Source organism: Lycium ferocissimum, chromosome 3 (assembly GCF_029784015.1).
Source record: "Lycium ferocissimum isolate CSIRO_LF1 chromosome 3, AGI_CSIRO_Lferr_CH_V1, whole genome shotgun sequence".
NCBI lineage: Eukaryota > Viridiplantae > Streptophyta > Magnoliopsida > Solanales > Solanaceae > Lycium > Lycium ferocissimum.
Genome location: NC_081344.1, coordinates 63,855,066 through 63,865,459, shown reverse-complemented (window position 1 = coordinate 63,865,459; position 10,394 = coordinate 63,855,066). Strand labels below are relative to the sequence as shown.

At 39.3% G+C, this 10,394-nt stretch overlaps 1 long non-coding RNA gene across 1 annotated transcript in view; it reads right to left on the bottom strand.

The window, feature by feature from the left end:
• Positions 1–254: 254 nt before the first annotated feature.
• LOC132050380 (uncharacterized) overlaps positions 255–10,394 on the bottom strand; it is an 11,989-nt gene continuing 1,849 nt past the window's right edge. The window contains exons 2-3 of the long non-coding RNA XR_009413398.1: positions 8,696–8,881; positions 255–563 (exon numbers count right to left, since the gene is read on the bottom strand). This is a non-coding gene — a long non-coding RNA (uncharacterized LOC132050380). The remainder of the gene's footprint in view (positions 564–8,695; positions 8,882–10,394) is intronic.

The following is a 10,394-nucleotide window of genomic DNA, read 5'->3' as shown; positions in this document are numbered from 1 at the left end:
TTTTATGGCTTGAGAAAGCTTAGTAATGACGTTTATCAATTTGGTCGAGAGACTTTTGAAGAGATTGTAGAAATCATTATCTATTAACACCGTTCTTGTTTAGATTGCCTTTATATTGTTCCCGTGGATTCGACCCCGTCAAGTCCCAATTTCACAAGTCGCGTTGTGCACCTCCCTATCCTACGTCGGTAGGCGAATCCTTAACCCAGCATTCACAACCACAGTATAAATAGCGGAAGAAGATAAAGTAACATAAGTCTGACATATGAATATATAATAAATGCGGAAGTAAATCAAAAACCACCCCAGTATCTGGTCTAGACATACAAGAGCATCTAACTAAAATCAATAAGTCTGGAAGTAATAATAATACATCAATAGTCTCAATAATGTCTCAGAATAGCAAAGTAAGACATAATAGATGAAGAGTCTTCCGGTAGCGAAGCATCCACATTCTCACCCCAACAGACTCGAATCAGCAGCCTCTAACTATTAGCCACGATGGGTAGATGTCAATCCCACCTGGTACTCTACATTTATAAAAGAATGCAGCAAGTGCAGGTCTGTGCAAACAACACGTACTGGTAGGTATCATAGGCCAACTAAGATTAGCTAACATATACCAAGACAATAAAGTAAGATAAACAGGTAAATCAACAAGGTATAAGTCAACACGGGCCAGTAACCATGTACAAGTCATCACCAATGTTATAGCATCTAAACCCAACTATGCCAAGTCTCAGTACATCCAATCCGAATCCATACATCACAACTATATCACAAGAATCCCAAGGTACAATGCAATGCAATAATGATGAAATATGGATGCAATGCATATGCATCGATACACATGTACTCCGATGATGGAACATCACATCTCGGCAGCACAACCCATGGGGGACCCATGAAGTCCATGAACCAATCATCACGATTCCGGCAAAGACCTCAACAATCGCTACCAGCACTCATACCTCGATTCCGAGATAAACATTGGACATCAATGCTTACATCACTCTCATCCAACTAAGCCCAGCTCATAACTGTGTTTCCTTGTATATTATCTATGTATCAACAATACATCATGAAAGATGAGAATGCGTGTAATGTATGAGTTCAATGTCAATAATCAAATCAATCTTAATAGTACCACACATAGGCACACCAATAATATCAATAAAAAGACTACACAATAGCCACAATAGAATCATAATCTTCGTCTCAAAACAACAACAAGTAAGGTGCTAGAATATCATCATCAAGATATATCACTAGTCACCAATATCTACTATCTCCACGTGGCAACAAGCCAACAACAAGATAATTCACAACACAACGGTGTTGCTAGCCCCAAATCATATAACAAAGCCCAACCTAAGGCAATATCCAACCCAACTTCATACCCGAAGGTTTACATTATTCTCCGACAATATCATCTAAATATATGCTTCGCTAATCGAAGTCTCATCATAAGGTAAACCGTAACCTACCTGGAATGCTGAACCGCAAGGTCTCCAACAATCACACCTTAGTCTTTCCTTTCCTTCAAGCCTCATGATAATGGAAGTCTAATCATATCCAAAATATGCAATTAGAATGAAGAAGAACATCATTCAAACCTTGCTTTTTTAAAGGCCCAATTCCCAATATGGAATGGGGTTTTTGAACTAGAAAAATGGAATAAGGAATCTATAGGTCTCAACAAGAAATTAAGGTTCTAGGTGATCAATTCCTATCTATAAAAAGCTAGGAGAACTAACAAAATACTAAAATTCGGATTCTATGCAAAACCCCCAAATTTGGGTATGAACCCTAATTTTCAAACATAAATTTAGCCACTAATTAGGAAGAAATCATGCAATAATAGATTTTAGTCATCAATTCCATGCTTAATGAAGCTAACCCAATCAATAAATCAAGATTACAAAGTCTAGAAAGAAGAACTCAATGAACCCTTTTTCAATTCTTAAACTCTTATTGAACTAGCATTATAATGGAATCCTAAGTGATTATGGAAAATGGAATAGCAAAGAAGATAGAAGGACGTACGACAAAGATTTTCCCCCAAAAATCACCTTGAAATGCTCCCAATAACTCTTAAGTCGAAATAATAATGCATGAGAGACTTAGGGCTTTTAATACTCATTTAATGAATGCATACGCACGATCTTTGCTGCCCTACAACGAGATCGGCCGCGGCGGTCCCCTCGAATCGCGACGGTCGTCCAATCAACCTTGGGCTGTACGCCCTCGCGACCGCGCGCGTGCCGGTTCTACGGTACTAGTGCCGCTATAGCGGGGCACCAGAACCAGAAAACTCCCCAAAAATCACAATCTCAATCCGAAATCTGGTCACATACCACATATGTAGACATACATAAAAACACGCTACGAATACACTCGTGACCTCGAAATTCCCATCCGGGGTATCGTTGACCGAGTCAACCCCCAATACCTCAAAACTAACTTTCCAACCCAAGTCCCAAAATGCACCCTGCATATTGGTAACCGAATCAAATATGCACCTGAAGTTCTAAATGACCATCCGTACCTCTCGTAATTCGACAAATTCGAAAAAGGTCCGGTTACCCAAAAGTCAACTTTAAGTCACTTTAAGTCAAAATTCCCACAAAACCACCTAAATCATATCCAAAGACCTCAGGAAGCATATCAACGGTCCTGGGGGTCAAGTGAGCTAATCAAGCTCGGGAAAGGACCAAGAGCTTCGAAAAAGCAATAACGACCAAACGGGTCATTAAATACCAATTAAACATTCCCTCATCCTCAAGTGACATGAAAGGGAACGGGGAAAGATACCTGAGCCCGCAATAACTGGGGATATCTTGAACACATCTTGGGATCCTCCTAATAGGAAGGATTCTCATCTCACAGAACTGAATCCCAAAGAATGATACAGGAACCATCAGAATGGTACTTCTTCAACCTAAAAATAAGAAAAACTGGATGAACACCCGACAGGCTTGGTGAAAACTGACTCATAAAACACACGATCAATACAACGATGTATAGTCTTAAATAGGCCAATACACCTCGGGCTCACTTTCCCTCCTTCCCACATCGCATGTCACCCTTAGTGGGTGTCTCATTCGTAAAAACCCCGATCCCTCACTTTACCAGTCACAACTCTCTAAACTTAGCTTAAGCTCCAGTTCTTATATCTCCATATTCGAATTTCCATCACAACTGATCCTCGAATAAATGAATTGCTTTGCTCGAATTCTCTGATTAGATAAAACAGCAACTCTGGATATGATCAATAGGCCCTATAAACACTTTCCTAAACCACTACAATACTCTGAAACATGGTCATAAACCATAGCCCATTCTAAATCGGGAAGATATTCGGATTCCGCTAACCTTTCTTTCGGACTTGCCAAGCCATTTTTTGCACCGCGATTTCTTAGAAACACATGATCACAAACCTAAAATCATGACTTACTCTAAAATCATGACTTACTCTCACCAGAAAGAATCCTTGATCCATCTGAGACCTCTACGCAATTCTATCAAAATTCATCTTACTGACAGCCAACTTGGCTAGTTCCAAGTCTTCTTAAACCTTCAAATCACAATACAGAAACCATATCACTGAATATCCCGCCTAGCAAAGTCCGTGGGAACCCAACTGATCACTATAATGACCTCTCGCACAATAGTTCCTCCTCAAATCTGCCGTTAAGCTCATTATAAACCATTATTTTATCCAAGTGACGGTTATCAGGAAATATCATTAATTCCATTAGAAAACCCTGGCAAAGCTCAATAAATATGGCATACCTCAAATCTGAGCCGAAACAGATCTAATCCTTAAACATCTTCCTGGAAATATAAACATAGACCATTAAGCTTAACTCAAACAAATGTTGACCCTGAATGAATGCACAACTCTCGAATACCACCAATAGTCATTTGAATTGACTTCGAATTTTCGAAACCAATTACCGTCCTATCGCACATCCGTGGCGGCCAATTCTAATCTTTTTCTCACGCATAACAAATCATGTCTGTCACCCTCAAATCTACAAGTTAAGTCAAATCCAAGTTATCAACTTAGTGTCGAAGAGCTATACCTTACGATTCTAATCTTCATATTTCTCAACCTTTAACCGACACGCAAATCCGACACAGCCCCAAACTTTTTGATGCAAAACCTGAAGCCTCACATAATAATCATTTAACCAACGGACCTCTCATTGTATCACTTCGATATACCCATAAATTTTCTAAAAGTATCCAATCTTACAACTACCGCTCTAAATCTCATGCAACTACTCTCAAGTCTTTAGTAACCAAAAACGCTTACCCAAACTGTCCAGTCAATATTACTTACAAAAAAAATATATTACCTCGAGTACGGTCTCATCTAGAGAATATAACTCTAGCCCTCACATAATAGGGATTCCACAAATCTTTTCTCTTAAAGCACGTTAACTCATCCACTGTATAATGTTACGAAACTTACCCAATGCGTACCACCAAGCCACTTCTTATAAACCTCAACATTTTGGTTCCGAAATATTCTTATCACTAGTTGCCGATCACGAACCTCATGGAATTTTCCTCATATCACTTAGTCCATTTCTATAGACTTCCTTCATTAAGCTCACGCAACAATCACACCTCGTCTAAATATGCAAGACAACGACGCCATAACCTAAATAGACTCAAGTAATCTCAAGATGTACCTCATTCTTGCCGACTCTCGATCAACTATAGCCTTTATCGACTCGTCAATTTCCCAATTTCTAATCAATTGACGATCGTCAATACCGTAATCAATCCTCGAATCCACTCAATCAAATACCTTATAATCATAAGTCTTGAAGATAGACGAATCAATCCTGGAGATAGAATCATACCACACACTCTGCACATAAGAGTTCTTCTTTAACGTTTATACCTCAACTCGAACACTCTCTAAGTGTATCGCATAACAGTCTTACTAACATCCTCATGTATCCCGCTGAATCGTCCTTGCTCAAATTGTCTTACTCAATCTCTGAAATGTTACCCCGAACTTAACTCAGTTAACCCATCATTGATCTACCATTTTAAGCATCCTCTTTTGCTAACCCCTTACTCAAAATCCTTAACGTTGCTAGCCCTTGAAGAATCACCTCTTACCTCATTTATTGAATCTGAACACCTCTAACCACTCGCATGACTATTCCTTATATTCAATCACATAAGCCGAGTAATAGCACCACTACTAGCGGGATTTAGTCAAATTTACATAATGAATAGAAGGCCCCCAACCTTAGTACATTAGGTGCAACACCTGGTTAACCCTCATGAGTATTAAACTTTTAGACTGGCCTAACACTGATAATCGCAACCAAGCTCTCACATCACTAATTCTTGTTTCAATGATTTCCTTTCTGTCCTTAACCTAGAAGACACCAATCAACCTCGTCGTTCACACCTTTTCATCGAAGGTGATGATATAATGCCACCGCAATCCAACATGACTCAAGTACCCATACTACCTCACCTCAAGTCTCATGAACCTTTATCCCCTGAACCGTATAGCAAGATGCCTTAGTGTAATCCTTCAGTTCCCGTGTTTTATTTCAAACCACTGCTATCACTATCAACCAACAAACACTCATATCCACTCGATGCTCTAAACTAATCATCCATTTAAGCCAAGCGAACCACAAAACAATTTCAATATTTCTCCTCAAATCTAAGTGAAACAACTTGTAACTCCTCAAGTCATTAACTCATCACATTCGCCCATAATTGAAGTCATTTCTATCAGTCGATTACCAGTTCCTCAGAAGCCTACAACTTAATCAAATTTACCGATCAAACGATGTGCCCATATCATTTACTTAAAACAGTGTAGTCCTTTAACATCAACGAGCTTATATCAAGAATTACTTTTAGTACCATATCCCCGAGATATCATGTGAAACTGTAAGTACGACCGTTACCAAATCATGCCTAATTATTTCCACAAGATTCAATACTCTATAATAACCATAGCTCAAACGACCACTTCCATCGGTACTATTATGTTATGTCGAACCCCCTTGACCTTTCACAACTGAACACGAAATTCGCCCTTGCATCAATTGCAACCTTATCTTGACAACCATGTCAGATACCAATTTTTCCTTTCTAATATCACGAAAGTGCTCATATCCGAGACGTCCTACGAAACCTTACTTCGCTACAAGCTTTTCAAAAAATTCTTCCCTATTTTTCAAGATTCCCCCACGATAAATGAGTCAAATTGGAACTGCACACAATATCCAAGTCTAATCGCGACTTCACACAATCGAATCGTTAAGCCATAGCTAGAACTGAACTTGATCACGCGTTCGAATCTGAATAACACATCTCATACCATACTACTATGAGTCATAGATCAATCATTCGCATAAGAATTAATTTTCTTCACTTGAATCTTCCTTATGAAAATATTGTATGATTAAAGTGTTAGATGAAACTCTTGTTCTGCTTATGTATTGAATGATTTTTATTGATAATGAAGTGAGTTAATGTTGTTTTAATTAATCTTGCTCTTTAATGTTTCTAGGGATTAGCTAACCCTAAGACCCGCCCATTTACTTCGATTTGTGCTCGAGAGAGGAAGACTGAGGTTAGAAAACTTTAATTAACAAGAATATGGGGCTTTAAACCTCATCTAATAACTTGAGCTAGAGATAGGAAAGTTACTTAAGATTATATTGATTGTTCACATTCTCTACATTCTAAGGCTTAAGAAAGCTTAGTAATGACATTTATCAATTTGGTCGAGAGACTTTTGATGAGATTTTTTGAAATCATTATCTATTAATAAACTCGCTCTTAGTTGTAAAATCGTGAATACATTGGATCGTTACTTGAGCATAATTTCCTTTGTATCCATACTTGTGGTCATTGATCATTTTACCCGCTTTCTAGTTAGTTTTTGTTAGTTGTTAAACCAAAAATTAAATATTGAAAAAGTGTTTGGCTTAGCTTAGTTAGTAATAAATCCTTACTTGTTTAAATCGTCTTTATATTGTTTCCTGTGGATTCGACCCCGATTCTACCACCTCTCGATGGACACTCACGCATAATATGACTCCGACCGGACAAGTGTGCATAACAAAAATTTAAACCCAAGTGGCACTGTCCAGTATGTAACTTTCCACACTGAGTACATCGTGGTAGAGGTAGTCTCATCTGGCCTGACTCACCTCTATATTGAGGACCTGAGGCTTTGGAACCCTGACCTGGTCTTGAATAAATAGGTCAATCAAATCTTTGACCTGCAAATTGCGGAGGTGCACTAGCCACTGAGTGCATGAATGCCTATGGTACTGCTGCCTCTGACCACCTCTAAACTCATTGACAGTCACGCTCAGCCCTCCGCTACAGCTTACGCTCCTCTAGGCTCTGTGCATGAACCTGAATGTGAAAAATATCCATACCTGTCTGAAGAGAAGTTGTCATGCACTCATCAATCAAGTGTGGTCCCAATCCACTCACAAATTGATAAACATGATCTTCCATCTCAGCTACAACAGGAGCATATCCAGACAATGAGTTAAAATGAAGACTGTACTCCCGAACACTCATGTTCCCTTTTCCAAGGTTTAGAAACCTATTGGCTCTGGCCTATCGAATCTCTGGTGGCAAATAATGTCGAAGAAAGACATCTGTAAACTCCTGCCACACGGGCGGGGGTACATTAACTCCTCTAGATGACTCCCAGGTCTCATACCAGTGAACGATAATATCCCATAGCCTATAGGAAGACAACTCCACTGACTCAGTGTCTAAAGTATGCATCACCCGCAACGTCCTTAACTCCCACTATAAAGTTCTGCAGGTCCTCATCTAGTTTTGACCCAAAGAATTCTGGAGGGTCTAAATTAATAAAATCTCCAACCCTAGCACTAACAGCCCGGTCACCATAACTCGTACCTTTATGCTAGGCCTGAGCAGCTACTAGCTGAGTCAACATACGAATAGCCTCTCGCATCTTCTGACCTAAAGCACAGGTAGAGGAATTGGGGGTGTTGGAGTTGGAGTCAAGCCGGAGTCGGGGCCGGAGCTCCTCCATGCTCCTCGCAGTAGGCGGAGTATGAGAGGCCTGAGATGGAATCTCATTCTGGGACTCGCCTTCCTCAACATCTACAAGTGGTACCCGTCCCTTTCTCCTAGCTGCCACTGTCTTGCCCTTCTGGGCCGCGGAAGCTTTCCTTGACATGAATATTTCTGAAATCATAACATATGGTTAGAAAAAAGGGTATCCTTATAACATCACTCTATCGCACGATCTAAGATGAGAAAGAAAAGGTCAATCTTCCTAAATGCCCTTCAGCCTCCTGTTTATAAGTGTGATGCACTGCACAACCATAAACAAGACTCTACTAGACACGGCTCGCAGACAACCCTAGGACGAACTGCTCTAATACCAAATTTGTCACTACCCAATCGGAGGGCCATGAAGAGCACCTGGAGGTAACCTACCGAGCACCACAAGACATACATGCATCACATAATCATACCTGAGTGGGTCATAATGCTAACTAATAGATATCACAAACTATAAGGGACACAAGCGCAAGAGATATATGCATATATATACGTCATCAAACTGTGCCCTTGTATACAAGCCGACAAGGCTGTCAAAATAATATAAAAAAATATGGACCGAGTAGGTCATAGAACATCTTACTATGCATATCTATCTACGAGCCTCTATTGGAGTGCATAACATAATAAGGACGGGACTGGACCCCGCCATGCCCAAATGTACACAAAAGAATCACACCAAGCTGGATTGCAACTCTGGAACAAGTGGAGTGCTCTTGTACAATCGCTGAGAAGGCAGCCTAAGGGTCTGATCCGTCTCCCTATCTACCTGCGGGCATGAACACAACGTCGATAAATAAAAGGACGTCAGTATGAATAATGTACCGAGTATGTAAGGCATTGAAAGCGACATAATAAGGATATGAAAGTAGCAAGAGATAAGAGAAATAACTTGTGCATCTGAATGCCTTTTAAGGCAGATAATATGCATGCTTTCCTTTTAAAAACATCATTTTTCATATATATGTATGTATATATAAATATGTAATACCGTACCCTGCTATAATAGGCTCGGTGTCGTCCGTACCCGGTCATGATAGGCTCGGTGTTATTCGTATCTAACCGCAGCCGGTGTGTGCACACAGGTGTCGTACCTAGCCGACTATGGGCCACAGCTTTTGGTGTCATAAAATAGCTACATATATATAAAGCATGCATGAGATCTCAAAGAAACGTTACAACTCTATCAGAGTGATGTAAGGTCGGCATACCTCCGATTACCATATGGAACTAACATCATCGACATATCTCATCTTGAAGGAACAATAACCATAAGATGAGATCAACAACCATAAACAAGACCAGTGATCACGAGACAAGATCAATAATCATGAGATAAGATCAATAACATCATAAGAAGATCAAGAATATAAGCTCCTACTATTTCTAAGAGTGGAATTATTATGGATATCATTCGTATATGTTCGTATTGATATGATCATGCCAAAAGAAAGAAAGGGACAACTTAACATACCTCGTCGTCTCCTTAACTACTCAACATCTATCCTCCCGAGCTTGTAAATCTACATTCAAGATGATTCATACTAAGGTTAAGTCATTGAAACTCTCATAAGGTCAAACTAAATTAATTGGTAAGCCAATGAAAATCGGGCACCAGTTCCCCTATATCATCTACTTCCGCCAAACTCCAAAACAACAATAAAACACCAACAATACCATAGCCAAGATATTACATTCAAATTGTACTCAATTCAGTCCCAAAACTTCTTTTCACAGTCAATCCATAACAACAACTTCAATACAACACCTTATGACCTTTTCTCCAATTTCTTTTCCTCAAATCTTAGCATAATTACCACATAACCTCATAAACATGTGTTAGAACCCGTATTTTTGTGCATTGGAGCAATCCGTATTAATTATGATAAGTTAAGGACAAAACTATTCCGGGATGCAAAGTCGGGATTTTTGACCTTCGATTTTATTTTTGAGATATAAGTTGTGCATGAATTTGTTGGTATGGAACAATTAGAAAAATTTGAGACCAAAAGTGATAAAATTGGAAGTTGAACGGAGTGGATTGAGGCCCCCACACATTTTTGTGTCAACTTTTAATTGGTCCAACACATTAATGTGGGCCAAGGGAAATTTGTACACTTCATAAAGGGATTAAAAGATGACCACTAGTCATCTTTAGTCATTTAACACTTAGAAAAAAAAAAAAAGAGGTGAAGAACACCACACAAGTGAGGCTCTCGGCCAAAGCTCAAGAAAATCAACTCCCATTTTAAGCTCTTCCAAAATTAATTCCTTGGTGTAAA